This window comes from Hordeum vulgare, chromosome 7H (genome assembly GCF_904849725.1).
Source record: "Hordeum vulgare subsp. vulgare chromosome 7H, MorexV3_pseudomolecules_assembly, whole genome shotgun sequence".
Classification (NCBI taxonomy): Eukaryota; Viridiplantae; Streptophyta; class Magnoliopsida; order Poales; family Poaceae; genus Hordeum; species Hordeum vulgare.
Window position 1 is genome coordinate 218819523 of NC_058524.1, and position 18411 is coordinate 218837933.

Below are 18411 nucleotides of genomic sequence, written 5' to 3' on the forward strand. Positions count from 1 at the left end.
GTGTTTTTGAAGATTTTGTAATAGATCATCACAATGAAGAATAACTGTTTTGAAGAAAATGCATTGTGAGGAAATTGATCATTTGAAGAAAATCAACTTGAGGAATTTCACATTGGGCGGTGGCGTTACCCACCATATAAGAATGTTGATTACAGACGCCGCGTACAATTGTCGTAGGGCCCTGAGAATCAATTTCTTCATTAATTTCTTCACATTCAGAGTGACTTTCTTCATTGGTTGAAGAAAATCGTTTCATCATGTGTTGCACATCTAAGTCATCAACTTTGCATAGGTGTTAGGATGTGTGCATGTTTTTACAAAACATTTGAAGACTCTAAGATATTTAGCTCACACCGCAACTTGCAAAACCTTTTCTCATCCAAGGGCTTAGTGAAGATATCAGCCAGTTGATCATCAGTCTTCACATGGTCGATGAGGATATTGCCCTTGAGGACATGGTCCCGAAGGAAATGATGACGAATCTGGATGTGCTTGGTCTTCGAGTGCTGCACTGGGTTGTAGGCAATCTTGATAGCACTCTCATTGTCACAGTAGAGAGGCACATTCTTCATGTTGATGCCGTAGTCCTTGAGGGTTTGCTTCATCCATAGCAATTGAGCACAGCAAGAACCAGCAGCAATGTTCTCAACTTCGGCAGTGGAGAGTGATACGCATTTCTGCTTCTTTGAGGACCAGCAAACTAGTGATCTTCCGAGGAAATGGCATGTGCCAGAAGTTGACTTGCGATCCACACGGTCACCAGCATAGTCTGAATCAGAATACCCTACCAGATGAAGATTGGAGCCCTTGGGATACCATAATCCTAGTGTTGGTGAGTGAGCTAAGTATCGAAGAATATGTTTCACAACCTTATGGTGTGATTCCTTCGGTTTTGCTTGAAAACGTGCACACATGCAAACACTAAGCATTATATCTGGCCTAGATGCACATAGATACAATAAAGAGCCAATCATAGAACGGTATACCTGCTGATCGAAATCTTTACCATTTTCATCAGTGCCGAGGTGACCGTTGGTAGGCATTGGAGTCTTGGCACCTTTGCATTCGTGCATGTCGAATTTCCTCAGAACATCCTTGAGGTATTTCTCGTGTGATATGAAGATTCCATTGCTTTGTTGACGAATTTGAAGACCTAAGAAGAATTTCAGCTCCCCCATCATGGACATCTTATATTCTTCACTCATCATGTAGGCAAATTCATCACTGTATCTTTTGTCAGTACAACCAAATATAATATCATCGACATATATTTGACACACAAATAGCTCATTATCATAGGATTTAGTGAAAAGAGTTGGATCGAGTGAACCAGGTTTGAAGCCTTTCTTCATGAGGAATTCCTTCAATGTATCATACCATGCTCGAGGGGCTTGCTTGAGGCCATAGAGAGCCTTTTTGAGTCTGAAGACTTTGTCTGGATTCTTTGGATCCTCAAAACCTGGGGGCTGAGCAACATATACTTCTTCCTCAAGCTTACCATTGAGGAATGCACTTTTCACATCCATTTGATATAAGATGATGTTATGATGATTAGCATAAGCAAGTAGAATTCGAATAGCTTCAAGTCTAGCAACAGGTGCAAAAGTTTCATCGAAATCTATTCCTTCAACCTGGGTGTAGCCCTGGGCTACAAGTCGTGCCTTGTTCCTCACCACTTGACCGTCCTCATCTTGCTTGTTTCGGAAGATCCACTTGGTGCCGATGATGTTGTGCTTGCGAGGATCTGGTCGTTTGACGAGCTCCCATACATCATTCAGCTTGAATTGAAGAAGTTCGTCTTGCATGGCTTGGATCCACTCCGGTTCCAGAAAAGCCTCAGCTACTTTTGAGGGTTCTGTGATGGATACAAAGGAAAAATGCCCACAAAAGTTAACTAAGTGTGAAGCTTTTGAGCGAGTGAGAGGACCTGGCGCGTTGATGTCGTTGAGGATTTTGTCAAGTTCTACTTCATTTGCAATCCTCGGATGAGCTGGTTGAGGATTTTGTCTGGGCTGAGGAAGTGGTGCTGTTGCAATTTCCTCAGGAGCATCTTCTTGATTTTTATCAGCGATGGGGATCGTTTCTTCATCAATTTCCTCAGTGGGAACAATGTCTTCAATAGGCTTAAGCTTTATTGCTTCCTCAGGAGACAGCTTATCTAGATCAGAAGGCAATTGCTCTCTTTGCGAGCCATTAGTTTCATCGAACCGCACATCTACAGTTTCAACAACTTTGTTGTGATAGTTGTTGAAGACTCTGTAGGTGTGCGAGTCCTTTCCATAACCGAGCATAAAACCTTCATGTGCCTTAGGTGCAAATTTTGAGCTATGATGAGGATCTCTAATCCAGCATTTTGCACCCAAGACTTTGAAATAACTTACATTGGGTTTCTTGTCAGTGAGGAGTTCATATGAGGTTTTCTTGAGGAATTTGTGAAGATATACCCTGTTGATGATATGACATGCAGTGTTGATTGCTTCAGGCCAGAAGCGACGAGGAGTCTGATATTCTTCAAGCATTGTTCTTGCCATTTCAACCAGAGTCCTGTTCTTCCTTTCGACGACACCATTCTGTTGAGGAGTATAAGAAGCAGACAATTCGTGAGTAATACCAAGTTCATCAAGATAATCATCAAGACCAGTGTTTTTGAACTCGGTTCCATTATCACTCCTGATATGTTTGATCTTGATGCCAAAGTTCGTCGAGGCCCTTGAAGAAAATCGTTTGAAGATTTCCCGCACTTCAGTTTTATACACTATGATATGCACCCAAGTGTATCTGGAATAATCATCAACTATGACAAAGCCATATAGAGATGCTGCATTGGTTAGTGTGGCATAGTGAGTAGGTCCAAATAAATCCATATGAAGCAATTCAAATGGACGTGTAGTGGTCATGATGGTTTTAGAAGGATGCTTGGATCTGGTCATTTTCCGAGATTCACAAGCACCGCAGAGATGGTCCTTGAGGAATTTGACTGATTCGATGCCGATGACATGCTTCTTCTTTGCAAGCGTGTGCAAGTTCCTCATGCCTGCATGACCTAGTCTTCGGTGCCACAACCATCCTTCTGAGGTTTTTGCTAGTAAGCAAGTGGCTGGTTGAGGACCTGTAGAGAAATCAACAATGTACAAATCCCCTCTTCTTACACCTTCGAAGACTTTGGATCTGTCAGATTCCATGATGACTACACATCTATATCTACCAAAGATAACAATCATATCAAGATCACAAAGCATCGAGACTGACATGAGGTTAAAACCAAGGGATTCAACAAGCATCACTTTGTCCATATGCCTATCCTTGGAAATAGCTACTTTGCCAAGTCCCAATACCTTGCTTTTACCTTTGTCAGCATATGTGATTTGCTTCAGAGGTGATGGAGTTAGTGGAATATTCATCAGTAGGTTTTTATCACCAGTCATGTGATGTGTGCAGCCACTGTCGAGAACCCACTCAGTATTTTTGGGTTTGTCATCCTGCAGATGAATTAGTACAGCTTACCATCTCATATGCTTCAGATTTGAAGAATATGATACTAATTTCATCAGTTCAGTGATTTCATCATAACAGAAATGTAAGGACGTGTGAAATATTTATATTTCATCAATCATTAGCTTGCGTCCTATCAAGCATTTCCTCAGGTCTCCAGCAAATTCTTCAGATGATGATTTTCATCTGGAGACCTGACCTGCAGAAGTGATTAGTTTGATTTCTTCACCACCCACATCTGAAGGGGTGGCAAAGCGTTCATCATCCTGCGAGCACCATATGAGAAAGGTGGCATTGAAGCTAATGCACTTCTCTTAACAGTTGGGGGGTTAATGTACTCATATGAGTATGCAGAGAACTGGTTTGAGGATTTATGAGCATAATGATTTGAGGAGTAACGCTCATATTCATATTCCTTAAAGTTTCCCTGCATGTTAGGCGCATAAGCACGGGTATGAGCATAGTTTAGACCAGTTGAGGATTTTGATCCTCTTGAAGACTTTGGTCCTCCTGAGGAATTTGATCTGGGGTTCAGATTCTTCAGTGGTGGTGTCATGAGGACATTCACCTGAAGATTTTCAAGACAACTTTTGGGAACCCAGATTTTCCTCAGAGGAGGGCCATTACTGCAGTTAGTTCCAACATATCGAGCAAATACTTCACCAGATTGATTTTTGAACAGTTTATAGTTGGAATCAAATGACTCATCCGAGGAATAGGATAATTCACATGAGAAGCCAGTTAGATTAGATGGATCAAAAGGAGGCCCAGTAGCAGCAACCCATGAGGTTTTGGGATACTGCTCAGGTTTCCAATAAGATCCATCAGCATTTAATTTCTTCTCAAAGGCAATTCCTTGTTTCCTCGGGTTCCTGTTCAAGATCTGCTTTTTGAGCACATCACAAAGGATTTGGTGTCCTTTGAGGCTTTTGTACATGCCTGTCACGTACAATTCCTTCAACCATGCATTTTCATCAGTAACATTTGTGTTTTCCTCAAGTGAGGAAATAGACACAGCAGGTGCAGTTGAAGAATTTGTAGCATTTGATGATTCTGGTGAGGAATTAGCAGTTTCACGTTCAATGCATTTAAGACATGGAGGAATAAATTCAACGTGACTAGCGCTAATATGTTGAGCTAGTAATGAATCATTTTCCATTCGTAGATCATCATGAGACATCCTCAGCTTCTCAAGATCAAGCTTTCTTTGAAGGAATTCGTAGGAAAGCTTCTCATGATCAGTGAGGAGTGTATCATGATGATCCTGAAGATTATCAAATCTAGACTGAAGATTTTTCATGTCATGAGCGAGGATTTGATTAAGATTCATTTCATCATTCAACAGATCATCACTTTTGTCCAGCAGTTTTTGAAGCTTTTCCAGAGTAGTTTGTTGTTTAGTGGCAATGATAGCAAGTTCACTGTAACTGGGTTTCTTATAATCATTAGGTTCGCAGTCACTTGAATCAGAGGAGGAGGCATTATTTGATACCTTTGAACCTTTTGCCATGAAGCAATAGGTTGGAGTGATGTCATCAGCAGAGTCATCAGTATGGATGGTGCACTCATTTTCTTCAAGATTGAAGATTGACTTGGTGACGAATGTGGTAGCTAGTGCAAGACTAGCCTGTCCGGATTCCGAGTCTTCTCCAGAGCCTTCTTCTTCATCACATTCCTCTGATTCTGCCTCGGAGTCCATTTCCTTGCCAATAAGTGCCCGAGCCTTTCTGAAGCTAGTCTTCTTGTGTGAAGAGGACTTTGAAGATGAGGATTTTGAAGATTTCTTCTTCTTCTTCAAGTCATCAGAACTGTCATCCTTGTATTTCTTCTTCTTTGATTCCTTTCCCCAGCGGGGACAATCAGCAATGTAGTGACCTGATTTCTTGCACTTGTGACAGGTCCGTTTCTTGTAGTCCTCAGATGCAGATTCTGATTTCCTCATGTCTCTTCTTGATGATTTACCGAATTGGCCTCGTCGTGTAAATCTCTGGAATTTCCTCACAAGCATTGCAAGCTCCAGACCAAATTCTTCAGGGTCACAACTGCTGTCATCTGTGTCTTCTTCTTGAGATGAGGAAATTGCTCTAGCCTTCAGATCACGTGGTCTGGAATAGCTTTGTCCATATAGATCTCTCTTTTCTTCTAGCTGGAATTCATGAGTATTTAACCTTTCAAGGATATCAGCTGGATCTAGCATCTTGTAGTCTGGTCTTTCTTGAATCATCAGAACTAGAGTGTCAAATGAAGAATCCAAAGATCTCAGCAGTTTCTTCACAACTTCGTGATCAGTGATGTCTCTAGCTCCCATTGCTTGCAGTTCATTTGATATGTCAGTGAGGCGATCAAAGGTGTCTTGGCAGCTTTCATTGTCATGTCTCTTGAAGCGATTGAAGAGATTGCGAAGAAAATCAACACGAGAGTCACGTTGGGTTGATACTCCTTCATTTACCTTGCACAGTCTCTCCCAGATCAGTATTGCAGAGCCTAAGGCACTTACTCTTCCAAACTGGCCAGGGCTCAGATGACCACAGATGATGTTCTTCGCTTGAGAATCGAGTTGCTTGAATTTCTTCACATCAGCTGCAGTGACACTGGCGGAGATGATGGGGACTCCATTTTCCACAATGTACTAGAGATCATTGTCAATAGCTTGTAGATGCATTTGCGTTTTGTTCTTCCAGAAGGGAAAGTTCTTTCCCTCGTAGGTAGGACATGCTGCAGTCACCTTGAACATGCCTGCAGTCGACATAACTAAAACTCCAGGTGGTTAAACCAAAATCACACAGAACAAGGGAGTACCTTGCTCTGATACCAATTGAAAGTGCGTTATATCGACTAGAGGGGGGTGAATAGGAGATTTTTAGAATTTCATCACTGAGGAAATTCCTTTTGAGGAAATTCCTCACTGATGACTAACTTACAGCGGAAACAGTTAAGGATCAGACGTGCAAACGTTCACACCAGCAGTATTACAGAGTGAAGAATGTGAAAACAGATCACACAGTAAGCAGGCACGCAGAATACAGATGATGATTAACTATTGTGAAGAATTTGGGGTTGAGGAAATTCGGAGAAAGTCTTCAGCAAATTCTTCAAACAGTCACAGTGAAAGTCATCAACACATAATACAGAGAAAGTAAAGAGTTGAGGAATTAGAACCCGATTCTTGGTGAAGACTGTTGTTGATGACCCAGTTCCAACTGCTGTGACAGTCGTACATCTGGTTTGGAGCGGCTTGGTATTGAAACCAAAGGACACCCAGTCCCGGGACACACAGTCCCTACCGTGTTCGCCTTGAGCTAAGGACACACAGTCCTCGCCCAACACTCGTGGTAAGTCTTCAGGGCAGACTTCCAAACCCTCACAAACTCGGTCACCCGGCGATCCACAATTGACTGCTGGATTGCTCTAGACCATGACGCCTAACCGTCTGGAGGATGCACAGTCCTCAAAGGTAAAAGGCCTCAGTCCCACATAGGAACAACTTCTTCAGTGATGCTCAATCACTAGTTTTGGTTTGTGGTTTCGGTGGGTGGTGTATTTCCTCACTGATGATTTTCTCTCGAAGGCTCTGAGGAATTGGGTTGCTCTTATGACAAGTGTTAGTTTCAAACGGAGCAGCCAACCAGCTAGTGGTTGTGGGGGGCGGCTATTTATAGCCTGGGAGCATCCCGACATGATTTGACATTAATGCCCTTAAATAATATGACCGTTGGAGTGGATAAGACCAGTGACTTGGCGTGGCTATCGAAACGGTCGGGACCCTCATCTGTGAGAGTCCTCATGTCACTCATATTCCTCACTTGAGGCTTTTGGTAGGATTTGGCTTGGGTTGAGCATCATGAGGAAATTCATTCCATAGTGTTACTTTGACCCCCTTTAACAGTACGGTGTTCCTATTCATCAAATGCGAAGAAAATAAAATAGAAAACGTAAATCTTCACGCTTCAATTTCTTCGGAATGATTTTCTTCAGGAACCACCGGTCTTCTCAATATTAGTGTCTTCACGAGGAATATCAATTTCATCGCAGATTCCTCACGATTCATTTCTTCAGCTTCAGACCAATTTCTTCAACTGAAGACATATATTTTTAGGGGTCGATATTCTTCCAATATCTCAAACTCCTCAATGACTTATAGATCCTGTGTATACTCACAAACACATTAGATACTTAACCTATAAGTCTTGAAACCACCAAAATCACTAAGGGGCACTAGATGCACTTACAAAGCTTCTCTCTGTTTTTTTCATTTCTCTTTAATTTTTTCTGGTATTTACTTTTTGGATTTAAAATAAATTGTTTCACCAAAAATAAAACCCAAAAATGTTATTATGTGATAGAGACAATAATATCCAATGCCACATAAAAGTTTCAACATTTTTGAACCTTTAAAGTAGAAGGAATCAAAATAATTCCATTCCAAATAGCTATTTAGTCAACTCAAAAATCCTTTTCAAAAAGTTCCTATGACCTAGAGGTTTGGTTTGACAAATTTACTTTATGTCACTATTTTTCCAAGTATTTGGAACATTTCCCTCGTTCCTTTTAAGGTATTAATTTTTGTTGCCTTCTTGACAATTTTTCAAAACATTGGGGTTTTGATCACTTCCTATTTAAACATCAAAGTTTTTATAATGCATGCATGAATGCTTGGCAAACAAAAGAAAGCTAGGGCTGTGACAACTCACCCCCACTAAACAAGAATCTCGTCCCGAGATTTAGGCGTAGTCGGGAAGAGTTCGGGGTATTCAAGCCGAAGGCGATCTTCGCGCTCCCAGGTTGCTTCATTCTTGGAATGATGAGACCACTGAACCTTGAGAAACTCGATGTTGCGATGTCGGGTGCTACGCTCGATTTCGTCAAGAATACGAACATGATATTCTCGATATGACAGATCATCTTGGAGATCAAGCGTTTCGTGGTCTACTTCGCTGAAAGGGTCCTTGAAGCAACGCGTGAGTTGAGAAACATGGAACACATCATGAACTTTGGAAAGCTGAGGAGGCAGCTCTAACTGGTAGGCAACCTCTCCTCGTTTAGCGAGAATACAGAAAGGACCAATGTAACGAGGAGCCAATTTTCCTTTGATACCGAAACGATGGGTACCTTTGAGAGGTGAAACCCGAAGGTAAGCCTTCTCGTCAACTTCATAACTTACTTCCTTATGACGGCGGTCATATTGACTCTTTTGACGAGATTGGGCAGTTTTTAAATTCTAACGAATAATGCGAACTTGCTCTTCTGCATCCTGGATCATATCCGGTCCAAAGAACTGTCTTTCACCGGTTTCTGACCAGTTTAATGGTGTTCAGCATCTTCGTCCATACAGAACTTCGAAAGGAGCTTTGCCCAGACTAGACTGGAAACTGTTGTTATAAGCAAATTCGGTGAATGGACGACACTTCTCCCAATTAATTCCGAATGAGATAACACATGCTCTGAGCATATCTTCAAGAATTTGGTTGACTCTTTCTGCTTGACCACTTGACGGAGGGTGATAAGCAGTGCTAAACGAAAGATGAGTTCCCATAGCTTTTTGGAAACTTTCCCAAAATCGAGAAGTGAAAAGACTTCCACGATCTGAATTGATTTCTAGAGGAACACCATGAAGAGAAACTATTCGAGAAATATATAGGTCTGCTAGCTGACTAGCAGTTATACTTTCTTGGACTGGAAGGAAGTGAGCAACTTTCGAAAGGCGATCAATGACGACAAAGATGGCATCATTCCCTTTCTTGGTCTTTGGAAAATGAGTGATAAAATCCATACTAACCTTGTCCCACTTCCACTCGGGAATAGCCAGGGGCTGAAGTGTGCTAGCAGGCCTTTGATGCTCTACCTTAACGCGACGACAAACGTCACAATTAGCAATGAATTGAGCGATTTCTCTCTTCATCCGGGTCCACCAGAACCTCTGGCGTAGGTCCTGATACATTTTAGTGCTACCGGGATGAATTGTGAGAGGCAATTCATGAGCTTCCTTAAGAATCAAATCACGAAGTTGTTGCTTCTTAGGAACCACCAAACGATTCTCAACGAATACAACACCTTTATCATTTACCAAGAAACGACCAACAACTCCTTTGGCGATGTTGCTCTTGATCCGGAAATTCCCGTATGATGTTTCTGGGCTTCTATGATCTGATCCTCAAGAGCCGGTTTCGACACCAAGGTAGAAAGGAATCCTTGAGGAACAAGGTGAAGATTAAGCTTACGAAATTCCTCATGGAGAAGTGGTTGATTTTGTAGCAACATGAGGTTGTTACAATAGGATTTACGACTTAGTGCATTAGCCATGACATTGGCTTTGCCTGGGGTGTAAGATATTCCTAAATCGTAATTCGTAATCAACTCAACCCACCGTCTTTGCCTGAGATTCAAATCCGGTTGGTGAATATATACTTGAGACTCTGGTGATCAGTGTATATTTTGCAACGATTACCCAGGAGGTAATGTCGCCAGGTTAACAGAGCATAAACTACATCGGCAAGTTCCAGATCATGAGTTGGATAATTCTCCTCATGTGGATGCAACTGTCGAGATGCGTATGCAATCACATGACGATCTTGCATAAGAATGCATCCAAGTCCTTGTCGTGAGGCATCACAGTAGATAATAAAGTCCTTTGAGAAATCTGGGGGCACAAGTACCGGGGCAGTAGTCAGTCGTCTTTTCAACTCCTGAAAACTTTCCTGGCACCGTGGGGTCCATTCGAACTTCTTATCTTTCTTGAGAAGTTCAGTTAGAGGTTTGGCAATTTTGGAGAAATTCTCGACGAAGCGGCGGCAATACCTTGCTAAGCCAAGGAAACTCCTAACTTGCTTCACCGATTCAGGTGGAGTCCAATCAAGAACGGCCTGAACTCTCTCGGGATTGACATCAATACCTTTTTCCGAGATTACGCGACCTAGATAGGTCACTTCTGGTAACCAGAATTCACACTTGGAGAATTTGGCGTAAAGGCGGTGCTCTCGAAGTTTCATCAATACCAGCCTAAGATGCTCAGCATGTTCTTCTTCGTTCTTCGAGTAAATCAGAATATCATCGAGGTAAACCACGACGAATTTATCCAAGTACTCCATGAAGATCGAATTCATTAAGCGGGAGAAAGTGGCTGGGGCATTGGTTAGACCGAAGGACATGACGGTGTACTCATATTGGCCATAACGAGTGACAAAGGCCATCTTAGGAATGTCCCCGTTCCTAATTTTGATTTGATGATAACCTAATCTCAAATCCATCTTCGAAAAGACTGCAGATCCAGCAAGCTGATCGTACAGATCGTTGATCCTGGGGAGCGGATATTTGTTCTTTATCGTGACCAGATTAACCAGTCGGTAATCTACAACCATCCATTCCGTACCATCCTTCTTCTTGACGAAGAGGACAGGGCAAGCCCAAGGGGAAGAGCTAGAACGGATGAAACCTTTCTTCAAGGATTCATCAAGTTGGGTTTTAAGCTCAGCTAATTCTTGAGGAGACATCTTATATGGTCTTCTAGCAATTGGAGCAGTTCCTGGGACAAGTTCTATGACAAACTCTACTTCTCTGTCAGGTGGGACACCTGACAGTTCCTCTGGAAAGACATCCGAAAAATCACGGACTACTGGGATGTTTTCAAGGTCTGGAAGAGGATTGGCATTAAGGGCATATGTCTGGCGTTTTGTAACCCCAGATGAGACATTTACTAACTGGCCAGAAGTATGGGTGAACTGAACAGATCTAGAGAAACAATCAATTTTGGCATGATGAGCTGTCAACCAGTCCATCCCCAAAATGATATTGATGTCTGAAGTCTTGAGAGGTATCAAGGAAGCAAGGAATACTAGACCATCAACAAGGATTTGGTTTCCATGACTTACTGCATTAGTTTGCCATTTGGAACCTGGAGCCTGAATTACTAATGGAGTGGGCATATCTACGAAAGCAATGTTATGAAAGGAGGCATAACGTTCGGAGATGAAGGAGTGAGATGCTCCAGAGTCAAAAAGAACTGAAGCTGGATGAGAATTAACAAGGAGCGTCTTAAGCACGACATCATCATCATCTTGAGCTTCTTCTGCAGATACATGGTGCACACATCCACGAGTTAGAGCAACTGACTTTTCCTTGAACTTGTTGGTTGGTGGCTTGCAACGAACAACACCCATTCCTGAAGGAGGTGGAACAAAACCACGAAAAGGACAATCCCTTGAATAGTGTCCTGGCTTGCTACACTTGAAGCACGATCCAAAAATAGGACGGGGGTCTGGGTTAAACGCTTGATTGATGAGATTATCCTGGGGAACACTTGGCATCGGCAGACGAGGCGCCACATAGGTTGGCCTTGGTACATATCTCAGAGTGAAAACAACATTCGGGATCCATATCCTACGCTTTTGGGATATAGAAGTTGAAGATGATCCAACATCACGGTTATGCTTGCGAGATTCCTCGTAGGTCATTCTGCTTGTTTCTGCTTGGATGGCTTTGTTCACAAGGACCTCAAAACTGAGATCATGATGAAGCTTTGGGTTAAGACCTTTCCTGAACCTAGCTTGCTTCTTGACATCCGTGGATACTTTTTCTGGTGCATAACGCGCAAGGCGTCCAAATTCACGACTATAAGCATTTACATCCAACTTGTCTTGAGTCAAATTGCAAAACTCTTCTTGCTTACGATCTATCAGGGCCTACGGAATATGATGTTCACGGAAAGCTTCACAGAACTCCTTCCATGAAGTAACTTGGCCCGAAGGACGCATAGCCTCAAAGTTCTCCCACCATAGACTAGCAGAACCTTCAAGGTGATATGTGGCATAGGTAACCTTGTCTCCTTCAGCCACGTTTGCATAATGTAGCTTGTTATTGATACTTCGGAGCCAATCATCTGCATCTAGTGGCTCAATGGAATGATGGAAGGTGGGTGGATTCAATTTGATGAAGTCTCTCATGGATACTAGCTCATTGCACTGATAGGCTGTATTCCGCTCAATGTGCTCCAACAGGCGGTTGGTGGCATGCTTATTCCTCTCAATTTCTAGCATAACCTCTGTCAACAAAGGCGGTTTAAGAGAATCTTCTCCATCCCTACCATCTCCATGGTTCTGATCACGGCCAGCAGAACTCCGGGTTACTCGCGACATCCTGATGAAACAATCCAGGGTTCACAGACAAAGAACACTAAACACCACAATCCTAGAGAAAATCGGACAGCATAACGGTTGTATAGACATGAAATATGAGGCATCCTTCAAGAGATCTAGGCAATATAACTACTCAATATTATGGATTCGAGGTGCAGCAAGAACAAAGGCATCTCTTCTCACAATTCTGATGAAAGCAGGAATGACACACATAAACCATCCTATAAGTCCATGGTTCAGTAACTCGTCCTCCTAGTAGACAGATAAGAAAACCTAGTCCTTAATCCCCGTAGAAAATAAAAGGTGACTCAGAATAGAGTGACTCGAGGAAAAGAGTAAAAAGAGCCTTACGTTCCCTTCCACAATCAATTCCCTTATATAACTATAGATTTTCTAGACTCAACATAGACCATTTTGACTTGGTAATCCTACAGGAGTCAAGCTCTGATACCAACGCTGTCGGGACCCCGATCCTAAGCCATACAACTCCAACATGTACACATCATATCACTTTGTGGCCTCACGCACGGTAATCACCCCGGTTGCCACCTTACCTTGGCCGGGACCGTTTGCGTCTTTTGGCTCACGTATATGACTATGTTGCCAGTAATCATATGTCAAAGAACCTGGGTCGACATGGCTAGTTATGAACCCAAGTGGCACATCCGTACAGGGACAAGCATACATAACCCAGCAAGGCAGGTGTCGGTCATCAGCGAGTGTAAACGAGTCGTAGCAAGCTACAGGGGCTCCATTACACCACGTGACATTTCCCCGAGTGGACAGATACAACAACTAAGAAGGATACATGCCGGTCAATCAATGTGTCCGGAGCAGTAGCAAGCTACCAAGGCTCGGTGGAAGCACAAAGAGGCATTTCCCGGTATGGAGTACTACTCAAGGCACACAACTAGGTGTCGAATCCCACACACATCAATGCATTGCAAGCATACACACAATATGCACGATATGTGTAGATACAACATGGCATCACAACATAACTCTACAACACATCATTTATTTAATAGACTCCGAAGAGCCAACATAGTTTAATGTTACAAACAGAAGGGGTCACATGACCCAACATTCAGAGCATACAAGCATCAAGCGGAAGTTACATGTCTGGGTACAGACATCTACTAAAAGCGTCTGGAAGAGCCTAAAAGCTACAATGACCCTACCATAGGAGCCAGATCACTGTCTGGGTTCCCAAGCTAATCCATCGATGTAAACATCAAGAGATAACGTAGAGAGAGCGGCGTCTATTCTGTAAAAATGTAAATAAGAAACAGTGAGTATGGAGGTACTCAGCAAGTCTTACATCAGTGCTAACTACATATGCATCAAGTATCAATGAACGAAATTGTGGGGTTTATTGCAGAGAAGCCAGCTTTGACCTTTGGCTAACCTATTCTACAACAAAGTTTTAATATCTCCCTCGTCTCCTTACGAGAAAGCGCACACGAGTCCACATAACCATCACATCAATACACCACCATGGATCCTCTCTCGTCATCCTAAGAGAAGGCCATCCATAGCACTCACACTTATCTGGACCATTTTAGAGTAACCATTAAAGTTATCTATGAACCATGTAAGTATCCAAGCAGTCCATATCCGAGGACGTGGCTATTCGAATAGATAGTTACCTTGCAGGGGTGTACTTCGTCACACATGCTTCCGCCACTTATCGCCAAGTGCACATAAAACCAGCAGCTCGGCAACCTTCAAGCGGAAGCCCAGCGAGGGAGTTGGCCACGAACGTTAACCTACTAAGACTCACGCCCAAGACAGTCGCCTATCTGAGTTGGAACCCATAATGGAAGTCCGACCGAGGTTTCTAACATGGCCTCAAACGATGTGAGCAGGGCCCCAAGCCGGTCCCGACTGGGCCATTCATCCACTTAGCAGGCCGTGCCACAACCTATGAACGTTTCGAACTACTGCGACTTCTGGACTGAGAACAGAGTAGTTAATAGGCCGAGAGGGGTCGAGTTACCGGAACCCAATGTGCGGTAGTAGTTAGTCTTGGAACACCAAGACAAGATCTCAGGTCCTAAATTCGGCGACAATGAGACAACCCACCATGTACTCCTACATGGCCTCTCATCGCTACCTTTACCAAAACAGTTTCACATCTTTAACTCTCATCAATAGGACATGATCATTCCAATACATCATTCTGATGCTCGGACCAAACTCAACCTAAGCATAGCAAGCATAACAGGGTAAATCACATATGACTCAAACATCTACCAGGTATGCTAGGTTGCATTGGTGTAGCTATTTACTGTGATCAAAATCAGGTCATGCAAAAGAATAGGTGCAGCTATCGTAATACAACTATCAATTGAATCATTTTGTCCTAATGAATAGAAATGAGAGCAGGAGCGAGAGAATAGGATTTTGTCGGAATGTTCAAAGGGTTTTTTGCTTGCCTGTTGATCGGAAGAACTCAGCTATTCTTCGGTGCCGGTGATAACTACATCTCGCAAGGTCTATTGACAGATCAAACAAAAGAAATTAATCACGGCAAATGCTTCACAATGATGCATGAGCATGGCAAGTTATCATGATGTTGATTTCATCTAATGCAAGTGATCACAGGTTGAAAGAAGTTTATTTGATCTATATAATTCATTTTCCAAATCCAATTATATCCGTTATAAGCCTATTGTGAATTTGTCATATTCAGCAAGGTTAAGATGTCCAAACATGTGTATAAATGCCACCAATGGATTCCTTGCATTTTTCTGATATTTTTTCATATATAAATTATTTTCATGATAGTTATATTTTAATTTCTATGATTTTTACAAGTTTTAGCAATTTTCTGGAATTAAATTAAATCAGAAAAACTATTCTGCGTCAGGCTGATGTCATCCCTGCGTCAGCAGGTCAACCAGCCGGGTCTAGGTCAACCTGACGAGTGGGGTCCACTATTGAGTGACCCATAGACTAAACCCGCGCTGACCCGCACTAAGTGAGGTTTGACTCACTAGTGGGGCCCTCTGTCAGCGTCTGTGTGTGTGAGGGGGGGGGTTAATTAGCGAGTTAATGGTCGGCCACGTCGACGCCCACCGGAGGGTGTTCCCCGGCGACCAGACCTGCGGCGGAGGCTCACCGGAGATGGCCTAACCGAGGCTACAGGGCCCTATTTGGCATGCGGTTTGCGGCTACGGGACGCTGGTGAAACGGCCGATCGAGCAGGGGTAGCAGGAGGTGCTGGAATCGCCGGAGAAAGAGCCGGCGACGAGCTCTAGAGGCGGCCGAAAGTGGAGCTCGACGGGGAGGTAGCTCTGGAGGTTCATTCACGCGCGAGGAAGAGGGGAGAGACTCGAGGGCTCATGGTGATTCCGTTTCTGGCATCGGCGGCGAAGAAGGGGCGACGGTCCGACCGAATTGACGGCGGCGGCTTCCGGTTGCCGGAGGAGGAGGAAGACGTTGATGCGAGGCAACAGGGGCTCTGGTGCTCGGGCTTGTTGACGGTGAGGAGCTTCTTGCCGAGGCGGAGCTAACGAGACGGTCGGGTGGCGAGAGGTGGCCGGAGACGAGCTAGAGACGAGCTTGAGCAGATCGGCAATGGCGGCGCGAGAGAGAGACAGAGAGCGAGAGGAGAGAAAGAGAGCAGGGGGAGGAGTAAGATAAAGGAGAGACGGCCTCGTGCTGGCACGGTGGAGGCAGGAGGGGGCTCCACGCGAGCAGGAGGTGGCGAGGTGAGCTGCCGTGCTCACCTTCTCCCCTGCCTTCTGGCAGGAGGAGGAAGACGACAGGGAGAGGCCTTCCTGGTGGGCTGGGCCAGGAGGTGGCGACAGGTAAGCTTCTCTCTGTTTTTTTTCATTTCTCTTTTATTTCTTTCTGGTATCTTCAACATTCCAAATAGCTATTTAGTAAACTCAAAAATCCTTTTCAAAAACTTTAAAATATCCAATGCCACATAAAAGTTTCAACATTTTTGAAACTTTAAAATAGAAGGAATCAAAATAATTCCATTCCAAATAGCTATTTAGTAAACTCAAAAATCCTTTTCAAAAACTTCTTGTGACCTAGAATTTTGGTTTGACAAATTTACTTTATGTCACTATTTTGCCAAGTATTTGGAACATTTTCCTGGTTCCTTTTAAGGTATTAATTTTTATTGCCTTCTTGACAATTTTTCAAAACATTGGGGTTTTGATCACTTCCTATTTAAACATCAAAGTTTTTATAATGCATGCATGAATGCTTGGCAAACAAAAGAAAGCTAGGGCTGTGACAGTCTGTATCGTTGCTTTCAAGATTTAGTATGAACAATGCTTTCACATTGGGTGCATGACCATAAAAGATATTACTCATAGAAATAGAACAACCATTATTCTCTGACTTAAACGAGTAACCGTCTCGCAATAAACAAGATCCAGATATTATGTTCATGCTTAACGCAGGCACTAAATAAAAATTATTTAATTTCATAACTAATCCCGATAGTAACTGAAGTGAGACTGTGCCGACGGCGATCGCATCAACCTTGGAACCGTTTCCCACGCGCATCGTCACTTCATCCTTCACCAGCCTTCGCTTATTTCGTGGTTCCTGTTTTGAGTTGCAAATGTGAGCAACAAAACCGGTATCGAATACCCAGGCACTACTACGAGAGCTGGTTAAGTACACATCAATAAGATGTATATCGAATATACCTGATTTTTCCTTGGCCGCCTTCTTATCAGCCAGATACTTGGGGCTGTTGCGCTTCCACTGACCCATACCCTTGCAATAATAACACTCCGTTTCAGGCTTAGGTCCAGCTTTGGGCTTCTTCGTCGGATTGGCAATAGGCTTGCCGCTCTTCTTTGAATTACCCTTCTTTCCTTTGTTGTTTCTCTTGAAACTAGTGGTCTTATTCACCATCAGCACTTGATGCTCTCTACGGAGTTCTGACTCTGCGAATTTCAGCATCGCAAATAACTCGCCGGGTGACTTTTTCAACCCTTGCATGTTATTGAAGAATTCTGTCAGTGATAGCCTCTTGCGGGAGTTCAATCCCCAGCTCAGCTAGACGGTTTGAGTACCCAAACATTTTGAGCACATGTTCACTGACAGACGAGTTCTCCTCCATCTTGCAAGCATATAATTTATCGGAGGTCTCATACCTCTTGATCCGGGCGTTCTTCTGAAAGATAAACTTCAACTCCTGGAACATCTCATATGGTCCATGATGCTCAAAGCGACGTTGAAGTCCCGGCTCTAAGCCATACAAGACTGCACATTGAACTACTGAGTAGTCCTCCTTGCGTGCGAACCAAGCGTTCTTAGCATCTGGGTCAGCCGCGGCGGGTGGTTCATCTCCTAGCACACCATTAAGGACATAATCCATCTTCCCAGCTTAAAGGAGCAACTTAAGATTACGAGCCAAGTCTACAAAGTTGCTTCCATCATCTTTCAACTTAGCTTTCTCTAGGAACGTATTAAAATTCAGGGTGAGTGTCGCGTGAGCCATTGATCTACAACACAAATATATTCAAAGTGGACTTAGACTATGTTCAAGATAATTAGAGTTTAACTAATCAAATTACTTGCTAAACTCCCACTCAAAAAGTACATCTCTCTAGTCATTTGAGTGGTTCATGATCCAATTCCACTAGCTCAAGTCCGATCATCACGTGAGTTGAGGATAGTTTCAGTGGTAAGCATATCTATGCTAATCATATCAACTATATGATTCATGATCGACCTTTCGGTCTCATGTGTTCCGAGGCGATGTCTGCACATGCTAGGCTCGTCAAGCTTAACCCGAGTGTTCCGCGTGTGCAAC